We start from the raw sequence: 20867 nt of genomic DNA on the forward strand, positions 1-20867 counted from the left end.
TTACATTGGCAATGGAAACAGTCTATCACCATGATGTCTGCTTTGTTGGCCTTCCCCTTGATTCTTACCCATAAACACTTGATGCTATTGTCACCATGATCAGGCTCTGGACAATTGAAACCTTCATGAATATACAGGGATACCCCACTGCCTCTCCTTCCTTGCCTATCCCTGCTGAAGACTTTTTAGCCAATGATTTAGTCATTAGTTTATAGCCAGTTTATAGTGAGTGATTTCTAACTTTTGTGATACAAATAATGATCTCATCAGCTTCCTCTTCATCTTCAAGTGCCCTACATCACACTGATAAGCAGAACAAAGGCTGTATGTCCACAGAATCTTGCTGGGTTTTTTTGTAAAAATCTGTGGAAATCACAACAATGCATAAATGCTAAGTCAACGTATTTTTGGGAGAAAAATGTTCTTCAGGTTCTTCAAATTCTTTTGAAGCTGCTTTAGTAACTCAGATTGAGAATCAATAAAGGTTTATTTCTGAGTAGTAGGTCAGTTGGAGTTGGATATTTCAGGTCAGCCATCTGCCCAGTATGACAAAGGAAAATGCTTTGAGCAGCACTCATATATCTTTTTGCCACTGCCAAGCCTGTAAGACCAGATTTGTATTTACAGCCAGGTCAATTGATATGAAGAAGTGCAGAGTAAAATTTATGCCTTGAGGGCAACTATATTATATTTTATCCACCCTGAAGAAAAGAAAAATAAAGGAGGACGATATAAAATGAATGCCCAGTTTTAATGGAGCACTGCTATAGGTGCCCAACTCATACACTTTGTAAGTTACTTTAAACAGTTCAGCTGATCAACCTGCATATTACTGACAAATGAGTTTGTCAGTAATGTCAGGACCATGGGCTCACATTTTGAGTTGGGGGTGCTCTCACTTGGTAGATCTTACTGGCTAAGAGAAAATAATAAATATATTATTCTTAGAATGGTTGTCAAAATATCAATTTTCATTCATTTAACCAAAAAAAATTAATTTATATGTTAATTTAAAACATCAGTTCAAGGAAGCAAACCTTGGAATGAAAAACACATGCCACAGAGTCACTACCATTTCATGCTTTATGTGTCTTTCTTAGAATTAAAAATTGGAAACTAGATGCAGTCTTGATTATTACTATCCTCAAAAAGGAGCAGGAAGGTGTTAGGGGTAGAACCAAGGCAGGGAGCCCTGAAACTGCACCTGATACTCCTATTCACCCATCATGTGATAGCATTGATAAATTATTTAATATCTCCGGCTTTTATTTGGCATTATGTCTTCATGGAGTGATATCCTGTAGCAGTGCATTCTGCTCTGGCTGAATATGTTTAATTTCCTTTGCACATGTCTTGCTGCCATGGAAGATAATAGAAAAAATAAGCTGCCAGGGTTCTACCTCCTGCCAGTTTTGATAGACTTTAGGGAAAAAAATAGCAGAATTTAATCTTAAAAACTTTCATTATTTTCTTTCATCATGATGTAAGCTGAAACAATTTATCCATCTAAGAGTTTATTTTAATGTAATGCTAGTTATGCTTCACCAAAATCCCCTTAAATCTTACCCAGATCTTAGAATGTAGTCAGTGTTTTAATATTGTTACAAGATTTTAAAACTTTGATCAGGAGAGCTAGAAGTATTTTGAGAAACAATAGCTGAATGCCAGCCCTAGATCAAAATGAGACGTTCATAGCCAGGAAAGAAGGGTAGCAAGGAGGAAAAAGCTGAGACAGTTGGAGACACTTTTAAAGAAATTTGGTAGATTTGGCTTCTGCTTTTCATTTAAAAAACTCATAATTTTAAGACTTTGCATTAGCAAATCCCTCAAGGCTTTTAAATTGTTGCATCCGAGAGTTTAATTCATAAGAATACAGGTGAAGCAAAATAAAAGATAACAATGTGTTTCTATGTCATTAGAAGTGTGCGTACTGTGCTTTGAAAATACATAGCAGTTTTGTACATACTAAAGTCCAAAAATCTCAGCTATTTTACAATGGAGTTGAAAATAAAAAAAAAAAAAGTGAAAGCAAATCTTCTCGTTATGAATAATTAAATAAATGTAAGTCCAGAAATATTTGACTTGTCTTGTAATGTCAAGTCAAGAATTCAGCTTTATTTTATTTTCTTTAACTGCCATTTCTGCCAGTTAGAATTTCTGATGGTTTCAGTCTCTCAGCTTTTCTTCCTCCTTCTTTGCCAGCTCTTGGAATGAATGAATAGGTTTGGGTAAGAGCCTTGTGGATTAGAGAAGGCTGAAAACAGTGTGTTTCAGCTTGGAGAAAAGTATCAATGTGAGAAACAGAACTGTCGAAACACAGACTTGTTTTATGCACTTTTTTGCACTTAAGTATCATCAGTAACTCTTCCCCCACCCCCTCCTATTTTTTAAAATACTGCTTATTGGCATCTATTTTTTGGAAAGAAAATGCTTTCCTAAACTTCTAGTCTCTTTGTGTTTTTCTCTTAGATACATACCTCATAGACTTCTGCAATGGTAAGCAGTTACAGAAATCGATTCATTTTGGCTTTAAATATACAGAAAAGATGAAGCCTGACCACTTGGGGTCTTCAGTCCACTAGGTAAGGGACATCAGTTACTTAAATAGCTATGACAGGAGCTATTAAGTAGTCTGGTTCATAAAATCATAGAGCAAAAGGCTATGCCCTGTCTTTTCAATTGCCAAGCAAACCTGACAGAATTCACAGAATGTGACAGAACAATTATTAATCCATTATTAATCCATTTTTATAATATAATTCTTATTAGGATGAAAGTTTTGGAGATAAAATGTAAGGATGAGAGAAGTCTACATATTTCACCAAGTAAGTATTAATTATCCTCCAACTGTATAGATTCCTGGCATTTACAGAGACAAATTCCTGATTTTTTTTGTTCCAATCTGTTTAATGTATGTAAATCTTGGATCTAAGCTCAAGGTTTTTAATGGCTCATTTGACTTGCCTCTTAAGTAAGAATAAGAGACAATGTACAGGGTTGGATTGGCTATTTTTTTCCCCTCAGACTTATGTAAGTTTCTGAGCATTTTCATTAACTGTATCATCATCCAGTCTCAAGAGTATAAACACCCTTAATAATAAACAACAATCCTTAAATAATGTATTTTCCACATGTATAAATCATGGAACATTTCTCAGTATAAGAAGATGATGCTCATGCCTCTAGAATCTAAACTCTTTCGCAGCTTTCCTAACTCACCAATCTACTTTCATTTATCCTTTTACAGTAACCGCACACACAGAGCAGAAAATGATGTCATTGTGCTGTTCACTCAGTGTGTGTGCTACAGTCTCTGTTGGTTTAACTTTCTACCTCTCAGAGCCTGTGTACTCTTCCTGTTTTGTCAACTGGTTGTCACAGTAGACTTCTTTCTGTGTCAGGTCTTAGGTTTTATTATAGTTTTCAATACCATTAATAACTGACTAACAAGACCTCTACCATAGACCATTAAAATCTGTTAATGTGTATGTGCAAAATCTTGAGTGAAGACAGTCACAAGTCACATGACATTACCATTTTATCACTCTCAAAGGAAAAATCTTCCTTTTGTGTACCAGCTAAAGTTCTTAGTGTATCACTGACTCCATGAAACACTGATATTAATATAAAAAACTTGAAATTACAATGATTTCATCTTCACCATAGGAATAGAACCAATTATTATTCTTAAAACACTAAGATAATGACACAAATTGTATGTATAGCAGCCAGATGATGATTAATCTTTTTCTGAACAGTTCAGAATTTTCAGTTTAGGTGTCCAAGTCTGGGTTTTGTAGCTTTTCCCCTGATATCAGAAGCTAAATTTTCAGTCCTATGAATATGTATGAAGATTCTTCAGCATTTAGCTCCTGTGTGTGTGAAATAGCTGTCTGTTTTGTGAGTGAACAGTTAGTCCTTGGAAAAAATAAAAATAATAATTTTTGCTCAATGTGTTTGCAAGTAAAAGCTTTTTCTTCTTTACCAGCATTTTTTTTCTCTGCCTAGAAAGCATTTGAAGTATAATTTTTTTTCTTAGGATATTAATTGTATTTTTTCTTCTTATTGGGATATCTGAGAAAAGTATGAACATTCCTTTGGTTTTGCCTAGAAATCAATATGATCTTGAAATGTTATTAATTTCATTTTCTGCTGCCATTTTTGTAATTGTGATTCAGCACTCTTAAAGAAATAAACACAACTAAAGGAACATTGGCCAGCTGTATAATATATTCTGAGCAGAATTTTCCTGTAACAAAAAATTCTGAAAAAATCCAATAGCTTTAATTACTACGGAAAATGGTGCAACAATTTCTCTCTGCAGAATTCAGCCTGGGCCAGCCATCATTTTCAGATCTCTTTTTGTGTTTAGGCAGTTGTACACTCACATCTGTGTTTAACAGGCAAAGGCAAACCAGAACAGAACTATGCAAATGACAAGTGTTTTTCCTGTGTCCACTCAGTTTCCTAAGTGCAAACCTAACCCTAAGTGGAGCAGTAAAATCAGGATTTTGCTGAGACTGATGTGCCCACCACAAGGATGATGCTGTCTTGGTTTGAAAGACAGATGTCTGCCAAGGAAGGCGGGAACTTCCTTTGGAATGGAAAATGTGACCCCCTTCCCTCCAGATTATTATAATTGTGAAATTATGTGGCTTTCAGGCAAAGATATGGGAAAAGGATTGACAGTTCTTTACTAACATTTATATGAATAACAAGACAGAGAAACAACAACAAAAGCAGTAGCAACAAACAAAACTAGCATAAAACAGACGGGCTAGGTGGGGATCACTCCCTTGGTTAGCTCACTGGCAATGCCTGGTCCCAGGGTCAGGGATGCAGAGGCAGTGGTCCCAGCAGGGGACTGTGGGCTCCAGGCAAAGCAAGCACTGGCTCTCAGCTCCCAAGCAGCAGAGCAGGAGAGAAGCAAGCTGACAAGCCCTAGCCACAGTCTCGAGGGAAAAAGAGAAAGAAATGGGCAAAAGCCACAGGGCAAGAAGACAACCAGTAGGAGAGCTGTGCTGCCATGCCTGCTGAGTTGCTCACCCCATCCGAAGGAAGCAGCAGCCCCTGGCCCCCAACACTTTCAGCATCCTGGGCAGCCCCTCACCTATGGTGATACTCCAACAGCCGGGGGAAGCAACGACCATTCTGGAAATTAAAAAAAAACACAACATCCCCCCTTCCCCCCTGCCCCAAAATGGATATGACATGTAAACCATCCCAAAGAAGTTACAAGAAGCAAGATGCTGAGGGAGCAATGCTGTTCTCTGTCCCTGGAGCTCTAGGCTTTAAGGTTTTGTACAGACTAACCCTAAGTGTGACCTGAACCCTAAGGTGGGGAAATAAAATCAGGCTTTTTCTGAGGCCGGGGTAGTACGCCAAGAAGCAAGATTCTGAGGGAGCAATGTTGGGACAGTGCTGTGATCCCCTTACATGCCTTTTGTCGATGCAGTTTCCCAGGAGCTCTAGCTTTTGTGGGTTTCTAAGCTTAACCTAAGCTTAACCCTAATCGTTATCAATGAAGAAAATCAGATGATTGTTGAGGCAGAGGTACATCACCCATGTTTGATGCCAAGGAGCAAGGCATAGAGAGAGCAATGTTGGGGCAGTGCCTTGCTGCCTTTGGCATGACTTTCACAGCTGCAGTGTGCCTGGGGCTCTGGGCTTTGTGGTTTCCTAAACCCTAAACCAAAGCATATGCCTAATCCTAAGCAGAGCAATAGCAGCAGCTTTTTGACTAGTCCAAGGGTTGTGCCAAGAAGAATGATCTGGCGGGAGAAATATTTTGCTATAGAAGTATTGTTTTTATTAAATTAAACTGAGAGAAACCTGCCAAAATGATACTCACTGATATCTCAAAATCAGGGAAGAAGTCAAGCAAAGAAGCAAGAAGAGAAACTGAAGAAATGAAATGCTAAAAAACCAAGAAAATTCTGAACTGAAGCGAAAACAATAAAAGTGAACGGGATAACATAAAGAGCAGGGAAATGGACCGAAGCTTGTCCAGTTGATCCTCATTGAAATCTTTAAATCAGAGAACAAAGTGTAACAAATACTCTGGACAGGACATAGGAAAAACAAAATGCAACTTAAAGAAAATAATAAAATTTGGAAATGGAATGACTACCATGAAATGGACAGAGATGAAGTGAGGTGCAGTGAAAAGGACCAAAACTCACCAAAATTACTTGCATTGAAATCACAACATCAGCAAAGAAAGATAAACAATGAGATAGGAGAAGAAGTTGAAGAAATGAAATGTTAAAAAAAAAAAGAGAAAATTCTGAACCAAAGCGAAAACCATAAAATGTCATGGAATGACATAAAGTGCATGGAAATTGGACCAAACTTTGCCCAACTGATCGTCATTGAAATCACAAGATTTCATTTCCTTTCCTGAAAAGAAAATTCTTCCTTTCAGGAAAGGATAAGAAATCTTGAAATCAGAGAACAAAGTCTAACAAACACTCTGGACAGGAGATATAAATAAAATATATTATAAATAAATATATATATAACTATATATTTATATTATATAAATTATATAAAAATAAATACAATAAAAAGGCAAATAAAATGCAACAGAAAAAACCCAGAGAATTTGGAAATTGAGTGACTGCCACAAAATGGTAGACACATTGAAACAGAAAAGTCAGGGAAGGAAGATAAACAAGAGACAGGAGAAGAAATTGAAGATATGAAATGCTAAAAGGAAAAGAGAAAATTCTGAAAATGCTAAAAGGAAAAGAGAAAATTCTGAACCAAAGGAAAACCAATAAAAGTGAATGGGATTACATAAAGAGCAGGAAAATGGACCAAAGCTTGCTCAATCGATCCCCACTGAAATCTTGAAATCCAAGAATGAAGTGTAACAAGCACTTCAGACAGGAGATATGAAGAAATAATATTGCAACTGAAAACAAATAGAAAATTTGGAAATGGAGTGACCGTCATGAAATGGTCTGAAATGATATGAGGTATCCTCATAAGGACTGAACCTTGCCAAATTTATACTCATTGACGTGCTGAAATCAGGGAATGTAATTAAATGAATGGCCAAATGAAGAGATTGATTAAACAAAACACTAAAAAAAGGAGAGAAAGTTCTGAATTGGAACTAAAACCAATAAAATTGCATGGGATGATAAGAAGAGCAGGGAAATGGACCAAACCTTGCTGAATTGCTACTCTTCACAATCTCAAAGATATTGAAAAAGTCAAACTAACTTACTAGGGTGGACTTCTAATAAAATAAAATTCAATTTAAAATAAAAGAAATTAAGTAGTTGCAATCAAATGTAATGCAATAATGTGAAGTGCTCCCCTTTAAATGCCTTTTGTGATGGCAACAACCCTGAGGTCTAGGCTTTATGATTTTCTCAAGTCTAACCTCAAGCATAAGCCTAAACTAGGCAGAGCAGTAAAAGCAACAATTTTCTGAGGTGCAAAGCACAGGAGTGGTGCAAACAAGAAAGGTGTGGAGGGAGCAATGCCGGGGCAGTTCCATTGGCACTGCAAGTGTTCCCCTTGGCATGCCCTTTACAGCTGCAGTGTGCCTGGAGCTCTGGGCTTTGGGGTTTTCTCAATCTTAACCTTAAGTGTAACCTTAACCCTGACCCAAGAACTAAATAGAGTATTTGGCTGACACTGGTGCAAAGCAGAAAGGTGTGGAGGGAACAATGTTGAGGCAGTGCCGTGCTCCCCTTTGCAATTCTTTTGCATGTGTTACAGTGTGCCTGGAGCTCTGGGCTTTGTGGTTTTCTGAACCCTTACCCTAAGTGGGGACCTAACCCTAAGGGGAGCAGTAAAGTCAGGCTTTTTCTAAGGCAGTTGTACGTGGCCTGTGGTTGGAGATTTTGAAGATGAAATTTTCTGATGGAGCAATATCGGGCCACTACCATCCTTCACTTGGCATTCTTTTTGTAGTTGCAGTTTCCCTGGGACCCTTGGTTTTGTGGTTTATTCAAGTGTAAGCTTAAGGGGACGAGCAAAATAAGCAATTAGAAAAAGCACCTCAACATTAGTGAAACTCTGATTCACAGAGAAGTGCATTATACAGAGAAGTGCATTATTGGTGAAACCATGGAGTAATTAATCTCTTTTCCAAGGACACGAGTCCAAATTCATGGTTCTCCACAGAAGGTAAGACACTTGAACATAGAATGTTTGAACAACAAGTTTTCTTAAAACCCAAACCCCCAGAAATAAGACTGGAGATGGTTGACACAGTAAACCAAAGGACATTCTGGCACAATATATTAAGTGACTGTCATTGGGCTGTGCAGAATATTTTGCCAAAAATTAAAGACTGCCGTATAGAAATCTGCCATAGATCTGACTGTCAACCAGAAGAAAAGCAAAATTTAGTCCCCCAGTTTTAGTTTTGTAGCATGGAGGCTGGGAGAAATAATAGATCAAAGACTCACAAAGAGACATCTAAGAAACAGTGTGATCTTTCATCTGGAAGCCATCAGACTATTCTGAGATGTTGTATTGCATTTGGAATAATTCCTCACTCTAGCACAGAAAGATGGATAATCTAGAACCAACTCAGTATATGAGAAGGAGAGGAATGATTTAAACACAAAGCACATTTCTGCTTAGCAAGGACAAACAAAAAACTTAAGAAAAAGAAAGGCTTCAGTTAATGGTATTTCTAATTCTAAATTTCCTACTCAGATACATTAGAGTGGGACTGGTTGCTGATCAGATACAGTAATATCAGCAGGAGTTACAGCTACTGCATAATACAGAGGACTTGGACAGTGACCTACAATGCTACTTCATCACCTGGGTTGAATCATCTCAGCCAACATTAGCCACCTAAAAATTAGCAACCTAATCTATGCTAGTGATGTGGATTCCTTCAATGGAGATAAATGAACCTCTTCAGTGCTACTATTCTCATCCCGGGGTAGGTATTCATAGTGCATAAGATGAATTGTCCTTTGGAGATGCCTCACTCTCCATGAATTTATCTACATTATTATGATAGATCAGGTACCTACATGTTAGGTGGGTAAAGTTGGATATGATAAAATTCATGCTTTTGATAGTAATGGCATCTCTTCTGTTATTAGCACAAATCCATGAGGGCATATCTTACTGTCTTACTAAAAGATACCTTGGGAACCAAGGCAGAGAAATTTGTGAGGAACAATTTTGCCTGAGAAGAAGACTGATTTGCTCCAGAGAAGAAGTTAAGCAGCCACTTATACAAAATTTTCTCCATATCTACAGCGAGTCACAGCAGTTACAAAAGAATGGGAGTTATAAAAGAGCAGTTTATAAAAGAATCTACCATCTGTGAGGTTTAATAACATCAAAAGATCTTCTATGCAAAAAGTTATCCTATAAAAGCATAATGTAGAATTCTAGCAATATCTAGGGAAACACATCTTATTATTAATGTTCTTTTTTCTCCTCTCTCAAAAAAATAGGCACTCAAAATTCTTAGAACAGTATTTTATTCCTGTGTGACATGAACTGTAATTCTTCATTTGATTAACAATTCTAACTTATCTTTTGCAATAATAATTTATAGACAGTAAATTAAATAGCATGAAAGTGTCCACTTTGAACAAATATAAAATACCAGTTTTTCCCAGTTGCACGTGGTGTTAAAAATTGATTTTTTTCCCCCTCCATCTATTTAGAAATGTTTCTTCATAAATGGTGGTGTTTACTCTGTGCACTTACATGCACATTGGACATAGGGGACTGAATCCCTTTAATTTAAAATATAAAGCAGCAGATTAGTTGTTAAGAAAGGTGTTTAAGTCAATACTGATATGAGAGAATAAGAAAATGTAGTGATAGAACACATTGCATGAAGCCAAAACAATAAGAAAACTTTGGATATTGGTTTTTTTGCAGAGTAAAAGAAAGAAGATAACATTCAATAAAATCATATCTGAAGCTTCTTTTAAGCACTTAAGAAAAACTGGCATAGGGAATGGTACGTAGTAATAAAATGTAGGACACACAAAGTAATTTTAAAATGAGTGACCATTACACACATTTTAAAGAAATGCAGCTTCAATCAAATTCTATGTCAGTATGGCATAGAATAATAAAAAATTTTGCAGCATTTTTTTTAGTGTCGTTTAAAGATATCTTGAAAATTCTATTGTCATTGAAAGTTCATTTGAAATGTTCTTTTCCTCTCCATTACCTACTCCATGGTGTTTTGACAGATCTTATATGCTTAGCTGTAGTACTGATTAAAACAAAACTATAATTTTGTAAAGTAATAAGATAAGCAAATACTATTCAGATTAAAGGGAAAAAAGCAGTGCTAAGGGTGAGAGGAGATTCAATTTATTTCAAAGAACATATTTTATAGTGCACAATTTTAAACAAAAATCTAGCACTGTTATGGAATTTATTCCTCTTTTTTATGCATTTTCAGAGAATTCCTTGCAATCTGCATTAGGAGCTTTTGGGTTTTGCTTTCTCTTATAATACCATTGAATTTGTTCATATTTCTAGAAAACTGAAGGCACATTTTTAATAATGAAAAGGGTGATTTGGACAATAACATCACAATTTTTAAAGTAATCTTACAATTTAACTTTGAATTCTGAATCCACAGTCCTGAAGTTATTTTGAATAACATGAGGTCAAGCATCATTTGGGAAACATCTGTTTCAGGGAATTAATTTAAACTGGAAAAAGAAATACTATGATTAGTGTTTTTATTTTGCAAGTTTACTTTTGATGAACATACGTATATAATAGGCACAGTTTTAAAAAGGTTTCTACATAGACAAGCTGTTAAAGGACAGAAGACAATAGGCTGACAATATTTTAATAGATTCATAGAATCATGCAGGTTAAAGTTCATCAAGTGCAACCACTAACACAGCACTGCCAAGTCCACCCCTAAGCCATGTCCGCAGGTGGCACATCTGCACATCTTTTAAACACCTCCACTTCTCTGGGTAGGTTGTTCCAATTTTTGTTCCTAATGACTGGGCAAAAGAATACTCACTATAAGACATTTGTTCCTCATCTGGCATGACCCTGAAGCATTTTCAGAACTGAGACTCATTAGTCATTAATCTCATCTGCAGGTTATTAAGTATCACAGTTACCAGAAATCGTGGTGATCAAAACATTTTTGAATGAGGAGAGGAGAGAGCAGGAGAGGATTTTTGAACTGCTATGCTTGGCAATAACTTAAAAGTCCTAAAAATATATTTAGCTCTTGGAACAAACTTTTTTGGTAAACTTGGAAAATGTGTTGCCTGTCTGTCCTAAAAGTATAATGAAAAATAATAGTAGTTATGTCTAGAAAACTTGGCAGCTGTGGCTGTCCTTAAAGGTATGAACACCTTACCCCAAAGGTAGCAGTTTTACATCAGTCATGGGTCAGGGGTAGGCTCTGATGAAACATGTAATTTTAAGTTTTGAGTCCTGGTTCAAAAGAACACTTTAATTTACAACAGTGCTTAAATTTTTGCACTTGCCTCACAATTCATTCTTAGCTGGACTGAAGGAAATTAAGTGATAGACTGTTAAGAAGACACAGAAAAGATACTTATTTTAACAGCTTTTTAAATTACAATGACATGATATTTAATTCCACACTATCCCATCCAAAACCTGATGCTTCAGGAGACTTTGTGCTGCTAATAGATTTTTCAACTCCAAATGTATCTTTGAGATTTTAATAAACATTTGCAAGTGATATGTTTGTGACTTGATGCAGAACATGCAGCATTCAGCACTCTAATGAGCTTAAATGATTGGCTGAAAATCTGGGAATAATTGAACATTTAAATGTCTAAAATAAATGTCCTCTGAGGGGACTTTTCCACTAAAGCTTTTTGACAGAGTAGTAGAAGAGTAGTTCTTTATTTGTTATTTTGTGTACACCCACACAGTTCTCAAACTGAAGTTTAATTCTCTTGCACAAATTGACTGCTTTTTATGAGGTAATGTACTAGATGTAATTACCATCACAGGAGCTTTGTTTAGAGTATTGCAATTTTTTAAATGCCATCCTGTTCATCATTTAAGCAGACAGTTAAAATACATATTTATATAATCATTAATATCTAGTTAAGCAAAAGACTTGTCTAGCTCTATTCTAGCTTGAAAACAAGGAAGCTCTGAGAAGATGCTTTTCTTTCCTTCTTGGTATCCCGCTATCCACAAATGGCTGCTTTCTTATTTTGCAGGATGTCACAGCTCTTCCTTTTTCCCATGAAAGTAATTTTTTTCCAGTATTAAAATATGATTATGACATCCAGACATATATCTCATGGCACTCTGACTCCAAGTCCACAAATACCTGATTTCTCAAAGGATTATATGTGTAGGACAAAGGAAGGTTGAGGAGAGTAAGATTAACAACCACATTCGATTTCAGCAATTTACTTTCATGGGTTTATTCCTGTAAGAGAATTAGAAATCAGGTCCCATAGACACAGAATCTGGCATGCATTATGTGGAAATTTCCTGTTCTTTACCATTTAATTAGTTCAATGGAGCTGATACTTCAAATTAATTTCTTCTCTGGTTTTCTGAATAATCTGCTTCACCCATGGAGAGAAGAGATGTTCTCTTTTTGCATCAATCCTGGAAATACTATTTGTTACTTTTAACTATGGATTTATTGCTAGATAGAGACACAAATTTGGAAGCCTTTCACATTTTGAAATTTCACCTCTGTTCTTCATTTCAGCCTGTCACCCAGTGAATTTATCAGTGTCATTTATGTCTTGTAGTTGTGAATTTTTATCAAAGCCTCAGGCATTGCCATAAAGAGTCCAATTAAAATATGTTCAATATATTTTGAAAATTTGACTTTGCTGCAGTTAAAAGCATGAATTACACTGACTCACATGAAGCATTTAATAATTTATGTTTTAAAAGGGGTTGTTGATGTACTCCATTAAGTTTGATGCTAATGAATTTGACAAAAAAAATCATTTTGAGGATAGGGCTTAAGTTTTCAAAGTTACCTCTAATTCTAGGTATATAAATTAAGTGGGAGTGACTAGACACTTAGGTTAGTCAAGAACTCACATCTCTGAGCTGCAGCTATTCCTTACTTATGATAATCAGGAAAAAACATCCGGAGGCATTTGCATAATCTAAGACTAACAATTGAACAAAACAACAGCAAAACCATAACATTAATATATGTTACAAAATCTGGGATGCAACCAAGACTCTTAAATATTGCTTAGAATGTTCTTTTTTTAGGATTTATACTGCATTATTGGGCATTAATGTAAATAATGAATAGATAGATAAAATGATAGGGTACTTGAGGGTCTCATTTAAGCCTCCTTCCAATGCAAGATTGGAACAGATGATCTTTTGAGGTTCCATCCAACCTGGACCGTACAATAATTTAATGAGTAGTAGATTGCAAGAGGTAGCTACAAATTTCAGGAAACTACATCCACATGAATGGTGGGCTGTACATCATCTGCTGGGTAATAGCATATAACTGGAGTCTAAAATAATGATATTATGAATACTATGTGTATAGCCACATTGGGAGAATCAAGTACTAGGGGCAATTTATGTTATTAAAGGTCCCTAATATTCTTATTTGCATTAATACAGGGTTGTTTGAATAGGAATAAGTGTATATTCAACAGCCTCAGTGAGGTATGTAAATAAAATCATACTTTTTGGAGGAAAATGATTTAATGGCCTGGATACTGAAGATACATTATTCCAGTTATAGTGAAATACGTGGAATAGAAAATCCTGCATAAGAGTAAAACACTCTTTGAAGTGAAGGTTTAGGTCTAGTTTGGGTTCTTCAGGCTACTATGTATATCTTGCTCAGAACTAAAGGGAAGGAAAAGGAAAACCAAGGTATTCTTTATTAGTGGCTATAGTACAATATATTATCACTATTATTAATACCATCATCATCATCATTGTTATCATTTAACATAATATCTTTAAGAGACTCAGAGCTGTAAAATATATGGGTTTGTGGTCTAAATAATGAGTTACAGAGCTACAGATAATATTTTTACAGTTCCACTGGGGCACATTGTAGATTACCTTTTGAAGCCACATCCTAAAGAGCATGCATACTCACATACCCTTCTCAGGAACAGATCCTCAGTCCAGCTGTGTGGATCAGGAGCTGAACTTGAACTATGAAAAACTTGGCAGAGGGTCCTCTGGGAGCTTGAAGGAGTGTCACTGTCATACTAGGACACAGTTTTCTTTATTAATGTGGGCTTTTTCCAAATCTGAAGTGTGCCAAACAAGGTAAGGTCTGTGGTACCTCCCAAAACAGCAGGGTGTTTAAGCTGTAAACCAGCAGCATGGAGGATCGCAGGGATGCTCAGATCCTGGCATTGTGTGGGAGGACAGAGTACAGCCACGGCAACTGGACTTTGTTCACTTGTTTTCTCAACTTCCAAGTGGAAAGTGCCTTCTCAAAAACACATGTTTTGCCTTTGTTTTGGTAGGATCTCCTGCTTCACACCAACAGAGATCTTGGGAGTCAACTAATGTTCATGTATCAGGACTGGGACCTAAAAACAAGAGCTGGAGAAATAAGAAAATTATAGACTGCTGGAAACAGTGCAGATAATATAGAATGTGCCTTTTCTCACTGTTCACTAAGTTCCCGCTTAAAAATACAAAGAGGGAACTATTGCACCACTCTATTCTGTAAAAACACGAAGAAGCTTGGAAGAAGACTGTCTCAATTATTAGGGACAGTCTAATTATTGTCGCAACAATTATTGTCTCAACAATAGGGACTCCTCCAGAGTCCTTAGGCTCTGATATTGTACCAAATTAATGGTGTCCTGGTTTTGGCTGGGATAGAGTTAATTTTCTTCTTAATAGCTGCTATGGTGCCATGTTTCAGATTTAATATGAGAATAATGTTGATAAGACAATGAAGTTTTAGTTGTTGCTAAGTACTGATAAAGTCAAGGACTTTTCAGAGTCTCTTACTCTGCCAGTGAAAAGGTGCTCAGGGAACACGGGAGGGAACATGGCCAGGACAGCTGATCTTAATTGGAGAAAGGGATTTTCAATAGCATAGATTGTCAGGCTCAGTAAATAAACTGAGGGGAGCTTGCTGAAGGATAATTACTGTTGGGGAATGGCCTGGGCATGGGGCAGCAAAGGTGGCAAAGGATTTTATAGTGCATCACTTACATCTTTTGGGGGTTTTAATTCCCTCTATCTTTTATTATTATTATTATTATTATTATTATTATTATTATTATTATTATTAGTATTAGTATTAGTATTAGTATTAGTATTATTATTGTCATTGTCGTTGTTGTTGTTGTCCATTTTTTATACTCTAGTTCGCTACAGGTGGAATTGATTGGTCCTCTAACTAAAACACCATCACCATTGGTTAAGAAACCACCCTTTGGTACACAAATCTCCATAACACATTCCACATGTTCACAATATCAGGTGCAACAAGTTAAGATAAGAATTATTTCTCACTCTTTTCTTTGATCTTCTCATAAGCTTTTCCCAGAACAATGCCTGGGAAAGTTGTGTTTCTCTCTGTGGCCAGAGAGCTGCTGCCACAAGAAAAAATAAACAGAAAAATATAAATTGGTGATATGTATTTAAATAATGAGAAACACAGGAATAAAATGAAGTATGCAACATCTTATCAGTGCTCATGGTTGCTTTTTGTTCATCTGGACTATACCTAAGTACTGACTCATCATTATTTCAGATTTTCATTCTATGGCATTTCCAGCTGCACATTACCGTACTTCATCTTGTCACCCAGGTTGGCTCTCATTCTTTATATATATATATATATATATCTTGCATACAGCAGCATATTCATATTACAATTCTTCAGAGAGTGGTTTAATTCTGCTATTTCCCCCATCCTTTCTACACACAAAAGCTCTTCTTGCCTTTACTGGATAAACTGACTTTGTGCTAAAATTTAGACCAATGAGTCAAACTCTTTCCTGTTTGCTTGCTTGTAGAAGTCAAAATTTCTAATCAATCTGTTTGCTTAGGATATTTTCAGAACACCTATTACCTTCACAGCGACACTCTTTTATCTGAGCATCTGTACACAGCAATAGATCAGATTCATTCTTGTCAAAGAATTTCAAAATCCTCATATGATAGCAATGCAACATAGATATGTGACAAGTAATCACAAACGTTTTTGGAAAAAAGGGTTTTCCAAAATTTGAGCTTTTATTGACGTATTTGGAAGGCCACAGTAAATGTGGGCTATTTGCACTGGTAGCAAACAGTAACATGGAATGTTACACAGATGATCAAGCATTCATGTTCTAAAGCCTTTGATACAAAGAAAATCGCTATAATGTTACCAGAAAGAGATATATAAGTTACCAAAAGTATTTGCTTTTTGCACCAATAGGGGTTGCTCATGAAAGGCCGTGTGGTATTTCATACCTTTCACACGTTTTAATTCAATCCCTTCGTTCTGGTGAACACTGGTGTTTCATGTGCAACCCAGATGCTTCAGCTAAATACAATACCCCACACCAGGGTAACACATCTTGCACAGGGACTCATTACCATGACAGTTTAAAACTGCTTGTAAAATTAGAGTGATGCAGAGAATGGGCCATAACCTAGCCTGTGTTCAGACGCTGCCTTCCACACCTCAGTGCTGTCAGGATCATTTCATCTTTCTTTGTGGAAGCCAATACAATCTTGAGATATATTCATCCTAACCTCCTTGGTGGCTGTGTGTGCTCCTGGGCACAGAGAGGATCGTGGGCAGAAGTGAGATGAGAGCACCTGCATCCTGCAGACTGCCTGCCACCCTGGCAGCCCCATGCTCCACACTGAGTACCCATTATCACCAGAATAGCTGGATTGCTGGAGTAAGACAGGTGTAGCACAACACTCTGTTATGCCTTTTGTAGTCCTAATTGCTAGCTTCTGGAAAGAACAAAAAAGATTCTTATTGCTAAATAAATATGTATGGAAATCCCTTTACAGCTTTAGATGAGAAACAAAATAAAATGTTTTTCCACAGATCAGTAATATGCACAGATACGAGATAGAACTTTATTTTTCAGCTTAATTGTCATGGTACTGAGTATGTTATTTCTAACATTTCAATGAACTGGTTTCTTGTAATTTAAGGAAGGTCACTGTGCGTCCACAATCCTCTATTTTCATAGTTGTCAAGGGAAAAAAAGAGGACTGCTGGAGAAAAAGAAGACTGGTTTTGAATTGGCTAAGTGCTCTATTCTTACAAAGTGTCAGTTTATCAGATCACCTGATACCACATTCCCATCATGTCCAAAGTTGTCCAGATTTGAGCTCACAGTTCAGTTCTGAGAGAGCCCCTCAGTATATTCACCCACCTCTCAATGATGGTTACCCTCTGCAATGTGGGGTATCAAATGTTATCTCTTGTACTAAGGTTTTTCACATTTTTGGGAAATTTGAAAACAAAAGTTTTTTCTTGTGCTTTCAGTTTTGGAAACTTGGATAAAGTCTTTTCTGTTTAGCTTTATTTATATTTGCTTGTCCTTCCAAAGAGGATGTTCAAGGACTTGGTTTAAAAAATCATTGGTAATATTTAATAGTATAATCATGTTTATTTTTGCTCCCTTCTTAATGTGAGGCCAGGCCAAAGAAACAGAGGTGGACTTTTATGGTCTAGGGAATAGCAATTTCTGTTTATGAAAATAGATATTCAGATCTTTCATGGATAATAGTTACATTGTTAACAGAGTCCAATGCTGAGGTATTTTGCTTTTTAAGTTCGATACATGAAATGAAGCTGCAGTTGAAAGTAATCTGGCTTTTAATGTCAAGTAATTATTGTTCACCTAACCTTTTTTGGGAAATAATATTATCTCCTACATTTTTAATGGATTTTTTCTTTCCCTTCCTATTACTGGTCTTGCTATCAACCTCTGATATGATCTGCTAGCTATATGTATTGTGCAAAAAGTTAAAAGGAGGTTGGTAATATAGATTGCTGTAAGGAATGGTTTTTCACATTGTAGGCGCCTATGAATATTTAATACAACTTTGTATATGCATTTTTTGCTTTACTTCATGCCAGAAATTTCAAGGAGTAAATGTAAGATAATTATATTCTACTTCAAAAGTGAACCATTTGGTACTTTAAATGAGACAATCTGATGAGAGTTCACCTTTTTCACTAGAGGTAAAACAGCCCCTGTAGCTCCAAATCTACAAATTTTGGTGGTTTCCTTACCTTAATGATGAAAGCAACCATGGTTCAGAAATTACCTGTTGAGATGGACTTGCAGGATTGTATTTTTAAGGTCTTGGTAGGTCTCCATAAAAATCCAAAGGAGCAAAATGCTATAGGAAGGCATATCTTTTCATACCAAAGACAATTACATTTTCCCATCTCCCTCACTCCACTACTACTCTTTCTCTTTGGGATTGTATTGGCTGTTCAGCATCTGCAGAAAAACTTAGCTCCTGTCTCAAAGTTGAATTCTTAATGATTAATTTATCTGACAGTTCTATTGTTGGCTGTAATACAACTATTGACAAACCCCCAAGAAAGAAAGATACCATTTGCGTTCTTACTTCCACCATCATTTTCCCAGATGCAATGGATTAAAATAAAATTTTCTTTCTTCCTCCTTTACCTTTAATCTGCAATACTCTCAAGGTGAGGATGACTGTACAGGGATCAGATTCATGACACAGCAGTCATTTACTGGTTTCTAATTATTAACAATTTTCACAGCTGTCATATGATATTTCAGTTTTAATTGGTTGTACTAATAAAAGGAGCGTTTCTGTGCACTGAGATGCAGACTATCCTCATACAATTTAGGCAGACTGCTGTAAGCAGTCTTGTGGATAAATATTTAGAGACTGCTACTTACTACAGAAGGCTTCCCCAAAATTAAAAAGCATGCATTTGAAATTAAAATAGTGAATATGTTACATTAATAAAGCCATAAGCCATGCTTAGCCAACCTGCTTTGTGTTGCTGGAGAAGTTTTAATCAATCAGACTGTGTTCTCTTTTTAATAGTGTTCCATTTGTAACTGTTCAAAGACCTAAAACAGAAGACCACAATTTATTTTTTAAAATTCTTGAACATGAGTGGTCACAGCAGTTGAAGATTTTGCATAACTAATAAACTAATGAAAAGATCTTGTCTGGATTTAACATTCACTCCTATTTAATTATTTGATTCCCTAACAAAGATGGAATGAGTTAGTAGCATAATAGCTTGAGATCCTGTCAGTTATCAAATCAGGTCAAAAAAGACTTTAAATGTAACAAGTACTGATTATAATGATGTGGCCTAAATCTAGAAAAATGTTGCATTGGTTGGGAGTTATCTTATCTTTCAAGTTTTAATTATCTATCTAGACAGAAGCAACTGTGTAAGTTTTGATGAAAATAGCATATGTATTACTGGGATTTGGAAACCCTGAAAATAAACTATTTTTGGCAATTTTTAACAGATTAAGCACCAGTGAGATTTGAAACTAGATCAATTACTAATTATCATTCAGCAATGAGTCTATCACTGTCTCTGCTGAATGAAAATTAACATTGTGTTACTAAGAACAACATTTTAATGAACAGACTTCCATTTGAAATTTGTAATCTGATGACACTGAAAAGTATTTTTTCAGTATGACTTATATATTCTAAGTTTCTGCCTGGCTTGTTTTCCAAGTCCAAGCTTTAGCTTGTTGTAAATGGTCAAAATCAAAAGAGATACTAAAATAATATAAAATTTAATATATATGGCAAAACAAATACAGATCTTGGTCTTAAACTGCTCTGGTAATTCTCAGAGCCTAAGGCCATTTGAGTACTTGTGGTTTAGAGTAAGTATACTTGTTTTGAGTTAAACGTTTCCTTTCTATGTCTTCTAGTCTGACTTCACTGTCATAGGGAGAATTTGAGATAGTTGTTTGGTTGAAAAATTCCCAGCAACTCCAGTGGGCTTAAGGAGGTTGTCCAAGAATGTATTTGCTCAGCAGGACCCCAGATCAGAGACAGACCCAGAATTGCACTTCCTTCTCTCACTCCCCTGTGTCCTCATCTCCAAGGGTAGGAAGTAGTGGGCGGGGGACCAGCATCACATCTGTGATCAGTGTCTGAGGATTGGGACTCCAGGCATGCAAAATGCTCATTGGCTGTGCTGTTCAGACATAGCCCAGGTGCACTTCCTACAGGACTCTGACAACACTACTGCAGAGACATTTTTCTTTCTTTAAAAAATAGAGCCAGTAAAACCTTGTAAATGCAACATCCATTTTACGAGACTAAACCAAAGGCAGTAAAAGAAACAAAGGGTTTAGTTCATCTCCTTTTCTCTCAGTGTAACTTCAGGATAATTCAGACATCATATAATAGATCTTCCATCTTCTAGTGGAATATTTTTTTCAAGGACCAAAAAGGCTTTATACATATTAATATGTAATGTATACATGTTAATATGTAATTCATAGATTTTTTTTTTGGCATCTATGAGCATGAAAATTTTATATAAAGCTGCACTCATGTATGTCTTTATGACTTGGCTGGCTTTTGCAATGATAGACATCAATAATACTCATTAGAAAAAGAATGGGTTCTGATAGCACACATATTGCTTAAAGCTGTAGGCAAAATGCATATTCAAAAAAAGAACATTTTTCTCCCGGTGATATTATTTATGTATTTTTCCTATTGCATCTTCTACAGATACTGAGATACTGAATAATTTGTTTCATTATCTCTATATACTTTTCAAAACCCAAAATCCTTATCTAGAGAGACTTCAATCGTATTCAAATTCTTTCTAAAAAGACTGGAACATATTGGTTTTTCTCTCATTTGTTGGACAACAGATATCACTGCTGACATCTGAATTAAAATGAGTCCTTTAGGCAAAA

This window comes from Agelaius phoeniceus, chromosome 1 (genome assembly GCF_051311805.1).
Source record: "Agelaius phoeniceus isolate bAgePho1 chromosome 1, bAgePho1.hap1, whole genome shotgun sequence".
NCBI lineage: Eukaryota > Metazoa > Chordata > Aves > Passeriformes > Icteridae > Agelaius > Agelaius phoeniceus.